The 14,512-nt window shown below is 37.6% G+C and overlaps 1 protein-coding gene across 7 annotated transcripts in view; it reads right to left on the reverse strand.

Moving 5' to 3' along the window:
• The window catches only part of MITF (melanogenesis associated transcription factor), a 224,450-nt gene that overhangs the window by 120,207 nt on the left and 89,731 nt on the right, over window positions 1-14,512 (reverse strand). Inside the window, exon 2 of one of the 7 annotated variants that reach the window (XM_025376103.1) lies at window positions 4,386-4,424. The exons of the other annotated variants lie outside the window; for them this stretch is intronic. The gene's annotated coding sequence lies outside the window, so the exon portion shown is untranslated. The remainder of the gene's footprint in view (window positions 1-4,385; window positions 4,425-14,512) is intronic. 7 annotated transcript variants of the gene reach the window in all.

The following is a 14,512-nucleotide window of genomic DNA, read 5'->3' on the forward strand; positions in this document are numbered from 1 at the left end:
CTGGCAGTGGAACTGAAAGTTGTAAATGCCAAAGTCCTTGGCACATCTCCAGACTCCAGCCAGGGAAGAATACGTAGGTAGGACTGAATGTCTCCACAAGAAAAATAACTTTCTGTGTCTGATCCGTGTCACAAACAAACAAAAAAAATAAAGTTTACACCACATGGCAATGCTCCATGGAACCCCTGAGGTGGCAACGGGGAGGCTGGGTTCTACACTGGGCTCTTGACATACCTAGAGCTAGTGCAGCTTTTCTTCATCCATCTCATACACAGTCAGTTCTGTTATCACATTGATTTTGGAAATGTAAATTTGTTACACAGTAAACAACTTGAGCATATCCCCCAAGAATTTCGGTTTGCTTGTGCATGATTCTGCCTTCAAGAAACAGTAGGTGAACACCCTGAAAACTACCCAGCTGCACCAAGCACACACTTCAAATGTCTACCAGCTACCTCAGTTTACTAAGAGTGTTATGCATCGTACGCATTCACTTGTGATGCTATAATTTTTGATCCAATTTCAGATAAGCTTCCTTCTACCACTTTATAATAACTCACCAGCTGCAACTCTTCTGAGGCTACTTCTACAAGCAAAATCCAGGTCTTATTCAAGGCAAAGTAGCAAGTTTGTTGTCATATTGATGTATTGCTTAAACATTTAAAGGGTGTAAATCCGTCTACTGTGTTTATTAGCTTCCTATCTTTTCTTTTTTAAGATGTCACTGATGAAATTTTTTAGCATTGTGCTTCTAGCCCCATTTTTCCTATACATTGTGTGTTGTCTACTGCATGATTTTGCAGTAGCCTGATGATTTTTTAGAAACACATATGTTGTGTTATAGCAGAACTGACTAACTGGGATTTTACACAAAATCTTATTTGAAAAAATGAATTTTGCTAGAATGTAAGTTCCACTCAAAGCTTCTATGCTGCCCAACTACAGACGAGACCACTCACATCATATATGATATGTATCATGTTTACTATTAATTCATCAATTGGAGATTTAACAAAGAGGTATTTAAAGCTTAACATACGTTGTGAAAGTATTATGCTTTGAAGAATGTATTCGCTCACTGTGGAAAACTAAAGGCAAATAAAAATGTATAAAAAACAAATTATTTATCATCTTCACAGGTAAACATTTTGATGCTTTTCCCTTCAGTCTTTTTTCTTTGTACATATAACGCCACTATCCCTGCTCTGTGCACAATTTCACTTGACCTACTTATCATAGCTTGGCTTTAAAATTGACCTGCCACTTCTAAATTAAATATGCTTTCTTTTCAGAGACGAAAAGAAGTACTGCCAAATTGACTCAATCATTGAACATTAATTAATTAACATTAATTTAAGATAGTGCATGCTTTCTGCTGAGCACTGTGCTCTGTGACACACAAATTAGAATATTCCATACTTGGTGCTTAACCACCAAGAGGACTTATTAAAGTTTCCAAATTTGGCACAGCTGCAACCTTTCTTACCCTTAAGATGAATTACTATTTTCATTCCAGTTTTAAGATTTGTTAAAAATATCAATTGTATAAATAGCACACTCAGAAAAGAAAATGGACTTGTATTATTAGTCTCCTGCAAATTACAGCTTCAAAAATTGCATCCTGTACTTTTTATCCATCACCTTTTCAAATATTGTACCACCAAAATTAATCATACAAAACGAAGCTGTGTTTGAACACTTTAAGCAATAAACATACACATTAAAGTGTCGTGAAGATTGCCTACTATTTTTCCCTCTTCTTTCTTCCAATAGTTATTTTAAGATCTGATTATTTTGCATGTGTGAATATGGATTTAAGGGTTTAATAAATTATATCGAAGATATATGTACTTAAGCCCAGTCTTGAATGTATTCTCATCTACAAAAGGTAAAATACGTCTGTCATTCCATAAGCTTAATTAAGTTTCTGAACTGGCAACACACAACTAGAAATAAAAAGCAGTTTAGGGGCCTGTGGTGGCTCACACCTGTAATTCCAGTACTTTGGGAGGCCAAGGTGGGTGGATCCCTTGAGACCAGGAGTTCAAGACCAGCCTAGCCAACATAGTGAAACCCCATCTCTACTAAAAATGCAAAACTTAGCCGGGCGTGGTGGCATGTACCTGTAATTCCAGCTACTTGGAAGGGTGAGGCATGAGAATTGCTTGAACCTAGAAGGCAGAGGTTGCAGTGAGCTGAGATCATGGCACTGCACTCCAGCCTAGGCAACAGAGTGAGACTGTGTTTCAAAAAAAAAACCAAAAACAAAAATGGTTTTGGGTTTCATCCTGAATCACCTTTCCATGACATGTTGAGAAATACTGACAAATGATAACAACAGGACAAAATCTGAAGAGGCTGGATAATTCACATACATAATAATCTGCTCTGAAATCATTGATAATTAATTTTCCTATCTCTTTTTTTTTTAAAAAAAAAAAAAGCTCTTTGGTAAGTCATTACGGAGGTTAAAGAATGGCAGAAGAGGTGCCAATCTCCACCACATTTTATTCTTCCCTTTCTCTCATTGAAAGAAACAATTGCCTTTTTATTCTAACCATTTCTGGATGGTAGCTGAGCCTTCCATCAAGATTCCTGTCCCTTTCAAAGACCTCTGTGTATATGTGACACGATGGATTAAGTGTTCCAGCTCACCCCAGGCAATAAATTTTCTCAAACCTCACAGTGGTTCACCTTATTGTGCCCACAGAAGTGTTCCTGGCACAGCCTTTTGAGAAGGGGTGAAAGCAAACTCCATCACATTTCTACCAAAGAAGATTTCACAGCAGAGGACAGAGGACCACCCTTGCAAGGAGGACCAGAAGTAAGGTCTAGGAGTGTAGTCTGGACTCACCCTTGGCAACAGAGACGTCTCTTAACAGTATCATATATTATCTCACATTCCATTCCATAATATACCCTTGCTTACATCAGCATTTAAAAGCCCCTAAATTACTGATCAGTTGAAATGGGATACTTTTGTACCCTTACCCAAAATATTCAAGAATTACTGGTGTCCCAGAAAAAGAGGCCACATTAACCTCCTACTTCACACAGCCCTTAGCACAGGCCTTCAGACTTGGGGAGGAAGGCTGTGGGGGGAGGGGGATGGGGTGCAAGTATTTATATGTGACGGAGCCACAGCACTAAGAACATAAGTGCTTTCATTTTTAAAGATCCTAATGTGAATGTTTTCATTTTTCAAAAAATTAACTGAAATTCCCTTACATGTTTTTTTGTTTGTTTGTTTTTTAAATATCAATTTCTTTCGTAGGTACTGAACATTAATGAATGAAAAGTCAGTTCCCTTCTGACCCCCCACATAGATATAACTACCATTCAGAATAGCTGTGGGCCACTGACATGCCCCAGCCCCTCATGGTGGCCTCCATGAGCAGAAGCGAAGTGGGTAGGACGGCTCAACCAGCCAATGGCTGGGAGGATGCAACTGAGCTCTTCCTTTGAAAGAGCACCTCAGAACTCCATTATTCATTACAGTATCCTAAAATAGACAAGAAGATAAAATCCTCAACTATGCTAGGCACCGGAAGAAAAAAAAAAAAAGTAGCCACAAAATGAACACTGCCTTTAAAAAGTAATTACGGTTAAACTTTAAAAAAAAAAAAAAAGAAAAAAGAAATTCACATGATTTGGTTCCTTGTACTATAGTTAATGAAAAGGGGCATTTAACTTCCAGTGGGAAAAGCAGTGTTTTTATCATTTCATCAGCGATTCCTACAAAGCTCACTTGTAAGAGCTAGGAGAATCTTCACTTTTTTATTCGAGAACCAACATTCTCTGGAGTTAGAATCCAGCGACTTATTCTCATGTCTAACATTCTCCCAAGTCTCTTTAAAGGAAAAAAAAAAAAAATGAACTTCACATTGACTGATGCATGACACTCTTTCAGTACAAAAATGAAAAAATGAAAAAATGTGCAGGTTGAAACCATTATTACATATCCTAAAGCATCAGTAATGGCCACTCAGCAAAATCTAAACCTTTTTTAAGGTCATAAACAAGCACATAAAGTGTGCTACACTAATTTATTGGAAAACTCCTCTTGAAAAGAAAGGGTCATGAAAGGCTGCAGCTCAATCATACTGCTCCCCACACTTCAGCCACAGAACTTACACACGACCTTTGCAATTCCCCTTGCAAATTCTTTCAGCACTTGGGCATTTGACTTTTAAAATTAGGGGGAGGTGAGGCAAAGCTATAAAAATCAACAGCAGGAACACCAGAATACGCTGAAATGTGACCAACGTCTTTCTTACAGAAGAAATGCAAGAAATACTGATTTACAGAATCGAATGCAGAGAGCAACTCGTCAGATCTCCATTACCACTTTATATTTTAAAATCAGAAAAGCAAAATAGACTTACCCCTGGAAGCCATCCTATAGGCTGACTCAGAAAAATAGCCTGTTGACAAGCCAAAAAACAGTTACCAACCAATGCGCCAGAAACTCACAGGGCCTAATCCTCACATCCACCTACTAACCCCTGCCACTACGTATGCGTCTGGCTTTTGTTAAAGAACTTCTGCAAACGTACAGTGGATGAGTAATCATTCAGACTTTGTAAAACACGCCAAATCCATCACTTATAACAGTTGTTTCATTTACTCATCACATTTTTGTGTGCCTCAATTTTTTTTTTTAGTAAAATTAGTGCTTTTGCTGATGTAAATTCCCTGCCACCAGGGCACGCACATATTGTCCAAAAGGCAGGAGGCCGCCGATTCTGTGTATAACTTTTTCTGAGTCTTTATCAGTTGCAATGTTGAACTAATGTGAAACGCATAGCCTACTTGACAAACCATCTTTTAAAATTAATATTACCACTATTTTCCTAAGTACAAGAACATTTCCATTCAATTCTACTGTATCTTCTTTCATTTAAAAAGACAATTTTTAAAATAATAATAATTAGAAATGCTAAAGAATATTAAACATAAATTCATTCCTATCTCCCCATCTAATCCATTCTGTAAGATAAAATCACTGCTGGCAATTTGAATGCACCTTTCCAGAACGTTCTATGTACATAGTATGCAAGTGTGTATACACACATACACACATGCATGCACACTTCAAAAAACCCTTGGGGACTGATGAGTCTTGAACATCAGAGTTTTCCAGATTTTATAGAGATAATAGAGGTCTTATACAGTATAGTATCTCTAATGAGATCAGGGCAACAGCTTGTAATCAAGTACATTAACATTTCTGCCAGGAAACATATGAATATTCAATTAAGTGGAATAATAAAGACTATAAATAGCCTTGTGTCACTTCAGGTCAGGTAATTATGCCAATGAGGTATCAGAAAAAAAAAAAAATCCTTCGACATTCAGGAAATTTTGGATTTCAGATTTGAAGATATTTCAGACCTATTATTTTTCTCCCAGTTAGATCAAGTTTTGGAAACTTTAACTATTTTTATTATAAATGTTCATGATTGGAAATTTTTTAAATACACATGAATAGAATTTAAGTCGCCTATCAAATCCTACTAGACAGATAATTCAGCTTTTATTCAGTCATATATTGAGTGCCTCTTGAGAGTACAGGCTCAGTACTCTGTAGGCACACTAAAAAATTAAAGCAAACACTACTCCTGTTTTCAAACAAGGTAGAAAGTAATACCTGTCTTAAAAAATCAGAAGGTATTGTGCTACTGAAGCTCAAAGGCAGTGTCAAGTGGACACATTATCTTTTAGGCTGCCCAGCACCTTTTAAGATACTTCCTGTGCTTGAAAAATTCCCCTTCTAATGAATGTAGAGGGAGATGGAGAGAGCTTTGACTTTAGAAGCCAAAGGTTCACTTTTCCAGACTCTCTTGTAGCTAGCATGAAGACATATGCCTTCAGGTTCTCAATCAGATATACCTAGGGCAAATAGTGTGAAGCTGTATGTACACTGGTAAGGAAAGATGCAGTTACATCTGGAAGCCCTAAGGGTCAGGGGCTTGGCTGTGTGGTCTAGTGGTCCACATTGGGGATGTCAATAGTGCAGGCTGCAGTATCTGTGCCCAGTGAGGGCAACATCAATATTTCCATTGGATCAGTTCTACAACATGCTGGGGGAATCAGTTCTGCCCAGTCAGCCTCTGGTTTGTTTCTCTGTCCTCCAGGGACCCAGAGCTCCTAAAAATCCTTTAATAACCTCTCTTTATGCTTAAACTAAGGAGAGTTCAGTTTTCTGTTGATACAACCAAAAAATCTGACTGCTACAAGGAAGAAATTTCATTTAACAAAGCAAGACAGCACAATGTACTGAAAAGCTGAAAAGAGCAGTTTCAAAATTTGACTGTTATCCTACCCTGTCCTAACTGACTCTGGACCCACAGACAAGCTTATTGAATTATTTGCTCATCATATCTATAAAATAATAAGATCCACTTTGTAAAATTGTTCAAGAGAAAGAAATGTGTTCTTTCATTGTATTCACTTGCTTGTTCATTCAAATATTTATTGAGCTCCTACAATATGCTACACACCCTACTTAACACCAGGTACTAGGGTTGTTGGATTTAGCATTTAAACCTACCAGAAATCTGATTAAATTTGAGTTTCAGGAAAACCACAAATAATTTTTCAGTATAAACATATCTTACATTTGGGATATACTTATACTAGAATATTATTTGCTCAATAATCTTGCAGGATACAAAAATTAACATTAAAAAATCAGTAGTATTTCTATATGCTAATAGTAATCTACCTGAAAAATAAATCAAGAAGATAATTCCATTTACAATAGCTACGAAGAAATAAGCTATATAGGAATAAACATAACCACCAGGGTAAAAGATCTCTACAATGAAAACTATAAAACAAGGAAGAAATAAATTGAAGAAGACACAAACAAATGAAAACATATTCCATGTCCATGAACTGAAAGAATTAATATTGCTAAAATGGCCATCCTATCCAAACCAATCTATAGCTTTATTACAATTCCTATCAAAATACCAATGACATTCTTCATAGAAATAGAAAAAAATCCTAAAATTCATATGAGACCACAAGAACACCAGAATAGCTAAAGCAATTCTGAGCAAAAAGAAGAAAGAAGCATCACACTATCTGACTTCAAAATATACTACAAAATTATAGTAATCAAAACAGCATGGTACTGGCATAAAAACAAAACACAAAGACCAATGAAACAGCATAGAGAACCCAGAAATAAATTATCACACCTACAGCCAAACGAATTATTACAAATGTGCCAAAAACACTCAATGGGAAAAGGACAGTCTCCTTAATACATGGTGTTGAGAAAATCAGATATTCATACGCAGAAGAATGAGACTAGACCCCTACCTCTCAACATATACAAAAATCAACTTAAAATGAAATAAAGATTTAAGGTAAAGCCTAAAGCTATGACTCTACTAGAAGAAAACACAGGCAAAATGCTTCACAACACTGGGCTTGGCAAGGATTTTTAAAATAAGGCCTTAAAACACAGGCAACAAAAGCAAAAACAGACAAATGGGATTATAGCAAACTAAAAAGCTTTGCAAAAGATCATTAACAGAGTGAAGAGACAACCTACCAAATGGGAGAAAAAAATTGCAAACTAAACATCTGACAAGGAGTTAATATCCAGAATAGCTAAGGAACTTAACAGCAACCAACCAACCAACCAAATAACTCAATTAAAAAAATAGAAGCTGGGTGCATGCCTGCAATCCCAGCACTTTGGGAAGCTGAGGCAGGTGGATTGCTTAAGTCCTGGTGTTTGAGACTAGTCTCGGCAACATGGCAAAACCCGGTCTCTACAAAAACTACAAAAATTAGCCAGGCGTGGTGGCATGCTCCTATAGTCCCAGCTACTTGGGAGACTGAAATGGGATGATGGCTTGAGGCAGGGGGTCAAGACTGCAGTAAGCCATGATTGTACCATCACACTCCAGCCTAGGTGACAGAGTGAGACTTTGCAAAAAAAAAAAAAAATGGCAAAAGACCAAGCTTAACAGACACTTTTCAAAAGAAAATATACACACGGCAACGGATACGAAAAAATACTCAACATCACTAATCATCAGGCAAATGCAAATCAAAACTGCAAGGAGATACCACCTCACTCCAGTTAGAATGACCACTATCAAAAAAACAAAAGAAAACAAGTATTAGTGAAGATGTAGAGAAAAAGGAACACTTACACACTGTTAGAGAGATTGTAAATTAGTACAGTCATTTTGGAAAACAGTATGAAGGCTCCTCAAAAAATTAAAAATAGAACTAACATATAATCCAGCAACCATTCTATTGGATATATATCCAAAGGAAATGAAATCAGTACGCCAAAGAGATATCTGCACTCCCATGTTTACTGCAGCACTTTTTACAATAGCCAAGATATGTAATCAACCTAAGTGTCCAACAACAGATGAATGGATAAAGAAAATATAGTATATATATATAGAACGGAATATCAATCAGCCATAAAAAAGAATGAACTCCTGTCATTTGAAGCAACATGGATGAAACTGGAGGCTATCATGTTAAGGGAAATAAGCCATACACAGAAAGACAAATATCTTATGATGTTACTCAAATGTGAAATCTAAGGGGAAAAAAAAGATGACATCATAAAAGTAGAAAATAGAACAGTAGTTACCAGAAACTGGGAAGGGGATGGGTGAGGAAAGGATGGGGACAGGTTAGTTAACGGATACAAAGTTACAATTAGATAGGAGGAATAACTTCTGATGCTCTATTGTACAGTATGGTGACTGTAGTTAAAAGTAAGGTATTTTACAAAACAGCTAGAAAAGAGATTTTTGAATGCTTTCACCACAAAGAAATGACATATGCATGAGGTGACAGATATATTAACTATGATGATTTGATCATTATGCAACATATACATGTATCAAAATATCAAATTATACCCATAAATATGTACAATTATAATGTGTCACTTTACAAAATAAATTAGTAAAATGAAAGTAATATTTGTTTTGAGTCACAATTCAAATTTCACTGAGTATCCATATTTAATCCGGCAATGCTACTGGGTGCACAGTAGTGCATGAAAGAGGCATGGCTATTGCTGTCACAGACCTTCAGTAATAGAGGCTGAGGGAATGCAGGTGGACAGGCAATAAATAGGCAAACAACTACATACAGTATAAACAGGGAAGCAACCACATACAGTGTACATAGAAAAACAATCACATATAGTGTAAACAGAGAAACAAGCACATACAGTGTAAACAGGGAAGCACCCACATACAGTGTAAATAGGAAAATAACCACATACAGTGTGAACAGAGAAACAACCACATACAGTGTAAACAGGGAAACAACCACCTATAGTGTAAACAGAAAAACAATAACACACAGTGTAAATAGAAAAGCAACCACATACAGTGTGAACAGGAAAGCAACCACATACAGTGTGAACAGGAAAGCAATAACATACGGTGTAAACAGGGAAACAACCACATACAGTGTAAATAGAAAAACAATCACATACAATGTGAACAGAGAAACAACTACATTCAGTCTAACCAGGTGTATAATCACATACAGTGTAACTAGGCAAAGAGTACAACTAGGCAAATAATCACATATAGTATAAATAGGCAAATAACTACATATAGTGTACATAAGGAAACAATCACATACAGTGTAACTAGACAAACTACATACAGTGTAACTAGGCAAAAAAACACATACAGTGTAAATAGGGAAATAACCACATTCAGTACAAATAGGAAAACAACTATATATGGTGTAACCAGGCAAAAAAACACATACACTGTAACTAGGCAAACAACCATACACAGTGTAACTAGGCAAACAACAATATACGGTGTAAACAGGGAAACAACTGCTTACAGTGTCATAGGAAAACAATAAGCTATGAAAGTGATCCACTGGGTAATAAGATGAAAATACAACAGGAAAGCATGAAGATAGGATGGTAAAGAAAGGCCTATCTGGGAAGTTAACCCTGAAAAAAACCTCACGTTAAAGGGAGTAAGCTACCTCATATAAATGTAGAGGATCTTGCCCGAGGCCTAGCACATAGTAGATGTTCAATTCTTTGGCAAGGCCAGAACCTGCATAACCCTGAGAAAAAGTGCCTGCTTCACTTTGCATCCTGAGAAAGAGGCCTCTTTGGCCTCACCCTATCCCAGTCCTTTCCCTTGAGACAGAGAAAGATGTTAAGTGGGGGTATAAATTGACCACCAATGGCTTCCTCCTTCTGATGGTCTGGCAGCCATCATCTGTCTACAACCTCCTGAGAGATTCTGAGCCAGAATTGTCCAGCCCAGCACTCCAGAATGCCTGACCCACAGAAACCATGAGAGTGAACAAAACGATATATATTGTATTCACTCACTAAGTTTGACCGTGATTCATTATGCAGCAGTAGTAACCAAGTGCTGGAAAGACCAGAGAGCAGCCAAAATGCTGAGCATTGTGGATGAAAGTGTAAACTGGGCTACCGACTCCGGGAGACTGGCTGGCTGTACCTAGGGAAGCTGAGCACGCGTACACCCTGTGTACCACCCCAGCTCCCACTCCCTCAGGCACTGTTCCACCATTGGTTCTTGTGGACTCCCACAACAAACTCTCCCTTCTCTGCTCACCAGAGTCTTCTACCAATTAGGCACACAACCCTCAGATTAATCTTTCTAAAGCTCACCTTTCACTGTGTCATTCTGCTCTTCAAATAATCTTCCATGGATATACTTAATAAGTATTTGCTGATTGATTAACTGTAAGATTCAAATCTGGGGAATTTTACTTAACTGGCACCAAGGGGTATATGAAACAAAGCAAACAACCCAAGCATTCAGAAATTTACAAGGCAGCTCCTTGAAATGCCCTCCACAAAAATGAAACTCTTGCCAGAAATCAAGATTGTTGTGAAATCCATATATAGAAATACGTCTTGAGGATCCAGATAAGTTACCTACTGCTATCTAGTCAAACGAATAATTGCAAAAGATACAGTATTACTATGACAGTGACAACCAATATCACAGCACACAGCAAATAACAGATTTTAAACCTGAAAGGTCTTCCTTTGCATGGAAAAGGAAAGAAAAAGGAACAGAAAAGAGGGCAAGAAAGTCAACCCTTAACCCTATCGAGAATTTTCTGCTAGTGCCCTACTCCATGTTGATTGTCCAGACCATATCATTAGTGATGATAATAATGGGGGGGACATAATTAATTGTTAACGGCTGCCATTTACTCCGTGCCCATCATGTGCCAGACATTACGCTGAGCCTTAAGATACTTACCTCTTCATCAGCATTACTGCAATCAATATTTAAGTATGGCACCGTGCTAACTGCTTGACACACATCATCTTGTTTCAGCCTCAGAGCAACCCTGCAAGGTTGTTTATCGTTATCCCTATTTAACAAGATGAGGAAACTGAGGGGTGGAGAAGTCAGCTAACTTGCCTAAGATCTTATTCACAAACACTTCGAGGGTCTAGGGTGAAGCAAGATGAAACAGCAAAAATCAATAAGAAAAAGATGAAAATGACTAATGGGAATATTTGTAATCTGAAAAGAAAATACAGGGATACATTAACAGCTAATTTATGGCAACATAAGACATGAGATTCATGAAACCATAACCAAAGGGATGCAGTATACACGGAGCAACCAGCTGAATTTAAGTTCCATGTTGTGCACACTGAAAGGGAGAGTCAGATATCATATCCGTTCATTCATTTATGGAACGCCCTTTTCATTTACTGAGCACCCATTATGCACCAGACAGGTTCAAAGTGTGGGGGATACGGCAGTGAGCAAAGTGTGGGGGATATGGCAGTGAGCAAAGAGACAAACATCTCCACTTTGATGAAGCATCGGGATGGGGAGGGAAATATGAATGATAAACCTGATAAACCAAATAACTAAGCTACAGAAAATGTTAAAGGTAGCAAGTGCCAGGGTTAAAAATAAGGCAGAACAAGAAGCAACCAAAGGGCCAGGATTTGGGGGCCAGGAGAGGAATGCAATTTTAAACATGGTAGTCAGGGTAGGCCTAGAGGGTGATATCTGAGCAAAGCCTTGAAGGAGGTGAGGCAATGAGCTCTGTGCATGGTCGCAGGCTGAGCTTTCCAGGAAGCACATACCCAGGTGGGCTCCTGTGCAGCACACTGGGCAAGAGTGAGGAGGCCAGCCCAAATGCAGCAGGGAAGCACAAAGGGGAAAGCCAGATTGAGTAACGGGGGCCAAACTGCAGAAGGCTCTTTTGGCCGCTGTACACCAATGATTCTTTGACTTTGAGGGTCATGAACCACTGGTAGAACCTGATGAAAGCAAGGGAACCTCAACCCGGAAAAGAGCATCTGCACAAAACACTGTCCTAATTTCAGAGGCTTAACACCTTCCTGATCCGTCCTAGACTCGCAGAACTGAAACATCGTCCAGCAGATCACATCATGGTCCCTCCTGCTGAACCAAAGAAGCACACAAATGGAACTCTCTCTTTAATGATATCCCTAGAGGAAACAGTGATACGGGGCAGTGAATTCCAAGGTTCTTCCACTGTCTGAGGCTCCTCTCAACCCACTGTCATCACCAAACTGGGAATGCAATCCTCAGGCATCATTGGTCCTAAGGGAGGTCACCTACATTTGTTACCTGGGACTTACTTTCATCAGCTCAAAACCACACCACTAGTGATGTTAACATTCATAGGGAGAACGAATGCATGCATTAGTAGTCCAAGTAGAACTAAATGACAGGTGGAAACAATCTATCATCTGACAGTTGGTGTTTGTGTGTGTGTGTGTGTGTGCATCCACGCCTTTGTATATACACAAATATATTTGTATATTTGAGTTATTTTCATATTAACTAAAATAAATCAAAAATTGTTTTGTTACTGCTGAATTTTCAGTGTTTGGAATAGTGTCAGGCACAAAGTAGTTCCTCCATAAATGATGGCTGAACAAATGAATAAATCCAAAGAATTACTTTGTGTGAATCAATCTAGAAAATAAGTGGATCAAAAGTCACAGTTAAATAGAATAGTTGTATTGGAAAGGTTAGGGGATACGGCTTAAAGGTTAGGGGACATGAATTTTAAAAGCTCAGTGCAATAGAAGCCACAGTGCTCCATGTCAAAATTCACGCCTATAGAATACCAGAAGTTATACCACTTTCTGTCACCATGATGTAGGTTCCTCGCCAATGCTTCTAAACCATCTGTGGCATTAGTTTGTTTGTCTTTTTAACTCCAAATCCATCACAGGCTGATACTTTTATAGACTATATAAAAGTGAATTCTTAGACAAATGAGACGAAAAACAAAACACAAATATGCAAGCCCAAATTTGTATTATTAGGTTCAACAGACCTAAAATTACTCTTTCCGATTGCCCTAAAGTTTCAGAACACTCTATTTCTATTCTTAGCATATTGTAGACCAGCACCACACAGTTCATGAAGAAGTCCAGTCCACGGGTCACACTTTGAGTGGCATGAATCTTAGTAAACACACACACACACACACACACACACACAGGAGATTCCAGTATTCAATTCAGATGTCAATGCTTTTGTTCTCTAGCTGATAATGAAAAAAATAAAGCTCTGCTTCCCATTAAATTTGTCAGACACTTATGTAAACCATGAAGGAATAAAATTAACAAGTTCATGATGCTCATGTCAGACTCCAGGAATATGTTCATACATGATTATACCTTACTTCAAATCATCCCAATATTTAAACACAGAAATTAGGGTCACATTATCACTCATTTTGTAGCAGGTTGTACATTTAGTGGACTAATTATAATCAGACTCATTTTACATATCAAAATACCAAGGTGATTTTACATTTATCTATTTATATAATATAATCTATATATTTATCTTCTGTATTTATATATACATATACACAGATTTAGAGAAACATTGTGTCAACTAGTATGGTAAATTTTTTAAAAGATACTAAAATATTTTATACTTAGGTAACAAGTGGTTTCCTCTATTCTAGGAATTAACATTATCTACTTGAGAATCACCCTATACAAGCTAAATAAAAATTGATTAGATATCACCTATAAATAAAACTGACATATTACTGGTCTAAGATGAAAACAAGTTGGCCTTTATTATTACTAAAATAGCTCCAGATTAATGAAGGATGCTCACTAATCTTCTTAAATTATTCTTCATCTTAAAATACAACCTTTGAAACTATGTACACATAATCCTGAAATCTCCGGTCAAAGCTCCTTAAGTTGGGGTGAGGTAATAATTTTCCTCAAAGTTCATCCAAATGTGCATTCCAGAGAAAAGCATGCTTGAGGCTGAACATGGTGTCAATACTGACTGATTCACTTACTAGCTGGCACCCATGCCAGTAATCACACCTTGGGCCAACTGTATAGAAAGGTAAAGATATACTTGATCATATTTATGACAAGAATTTTATAGAGGCAGAACTCAACTGTTACCTTGAAGCTGCACAGAGCTTCCATCACATCACCTGGCAGAAGGAATAACTA

Source organism: Theropithecus gelada, chromosome 2, assembly GCF_003255815.1.
Source record: "Theropithecus gelada isolate Dixy chromosome 2, Tgel_1.0, whole genome shotgun sequence".
Lineage (NCBI taxonomy): Eukaryota > Metazoa > Chordata > Mammalia > Primates > Cercopithecidae > Theropithecus > Theropithecus gelada.